Source organism: Triticum dicoccoides, chromosome 3B, assembly GCF_002162155.2.
Source record: "Triticum dicoccoides isolate Atlit2015 ecotype Zavitan chromosome 3B, WEW_v2.0, whole genome shotgun sequence".
Lineage (NCBI taxonomy): Eukaryota > Viridiplantae > Streptophyta > Magnoliopsida > Poales > Poaceae > Triticum > Triticum dicoccoides.
Window position 1 is genome coordinate 407,274,875 of NC_041385.1, and position 1,854 is coordinate 407,276,728.

The window sequence follows — 1,854 nt, forward strand, 5'->3', positions numbered from 1 at the left end:
GGAGACGCGAGCGCATCCGCGTACGAAGGTACTCCCGGTTGCCGCTTCGGAACTGGCTCCGAATGGATACCCTTTCTTGGCGCTGTTCTTCTACTGCGGGCTCTACCCGCCTTTCTTTGAATTTTTTGCGATATTATGAACACCTACGGGTTCCGCCTCCTTGACTTCACCCCCAATGCCGTTTTGACAATGGCAGTTTTCGCACATCTCTGCGAAAACTTTGTCGGAGTCCATCCAAATGTAGCTCTTTTCCGCCACTTCTTTATGCCCTGAGTTGAGAGAGGGGAGCCTCTTTCCGGCGGAATCGCTTGGATCTCGAGAGCTGGCAAGAAGGAAGCTTATCTGGAGGGAGAGCTCCGCAGCAAGTGGGAGGAATGGAGAGCAGAATGGTGCTGGATTGTTGAGGAGAACCCGCAGCCATTTACCGCCCAGCGCCAAGCCCCAATAGCGCGCGGCAACGATTGGAGAAACGTGGCCCCGGAAGACGATAGGCTGAAGATTGCCGTCACCCGGATCCAACACCTCAGGCTTGCCGGGCTCACCGTAGGCGCCGTTGGCGCAGATTTCCTTTGCCGCCGCATCGCCCCCCTGCAGGAGAGGAGGAGACCCGCCTGGGAGTTCCAGAACTCGGCGGATATCATGAGGCTGCGCCCGGGCCTCAACTTCAACTTCACTGTCCTGGAACTGGACGCGATGATCCTAGAACTGTTCAAGCGCGATCCTCAGCATCCCGAAGCGTTCATGTTGCCGAGGGGTGTTGTTCCGCTGTGCAACAATTCCTCGCTCGACCGCATCCGTGCAATGATGCCGCTATGCGATTCGCATGGAATTGTCCCAACTTGGCAAGAGCCTGCAGACGACGTCGTGCGGGATTTCTTTGACGGCTTGGTAGAAGTGCCGGTCCACTCCGATGAACAGAAGAGCCTTACTCGCGACACCACCGATGCGGAGATGCAGCGCATCGCCACTAGGCTGGAAGAGGAGGCAGCAGCCGCTGCCGCGAGCGAGTTCGGATTCACCATGGAGGACGCAGAGGCAGCAGAGGCGGCAAGCCTTGTCGAGCGAGAGGAGCTTGCCGGCGAGGAAGAGCTTGTCGGGCCTGAAGCTGAGTCGAGCGAGCCCGCCGAGGGCGCGAGCGACTCGTTGAAGATCGGCTCCTCCTCCTCCCCACCTTCAGCCAGCTCGCCACAAGCGGAGCCCCCAGCTCCACCAAGAAGGCGTCTCCGCAAGGCCGGGGACGTAGCGGGGCGGCAGACGAGTCAACAGCCGCCGTGCCGCGCGACACGCTCTACCGCGGCAAGCACTGTTGCCGCGGGAGCACCTCACGCCGCGGCGGCAACTGGAGCAGGGTCTTCCCGGTCCACCGCTACTGCTCCTGCCAAGCGGACAAGGGAACCTACTCCTCCGCCTCGTCGCACCGGAGGCGAGCCGGACTTCGATCTCTCCGCACTCAGCTCCGACGAGGAAGAAGAAGAGTAAGATTCTTTGCTGTACTTGTAGTTCTTCAATTCTTGTTGTTTTGTCTTGTATCTGATTTGCTTTACTCCGAACCCATTCCTTTTCAGGACTCTGGCCCAGAGAGTGGCGAAGAGAGCCAAGGTCCCAGTGATTGTCATCGAGGACGAACCCACCGCGACAGCAGGGGGCGTGTCCGAGACCACCTTGCCGGACCCGGCAACTATTCCCCAAAGCAGCCCCCAGCGCAGCCCCCAGCGTAAGTATATGGTTTACTTCCTGCTGTCAGGCGCGCATGGGTGATCTTTCTTTGATGATATCTGACTGTTGGTTTGTGCAGGAGCAGAGCAGCCTCACCAGGAGTGTCCGGAAGCCGCTCGCAAAATGCCATCTGCTTCG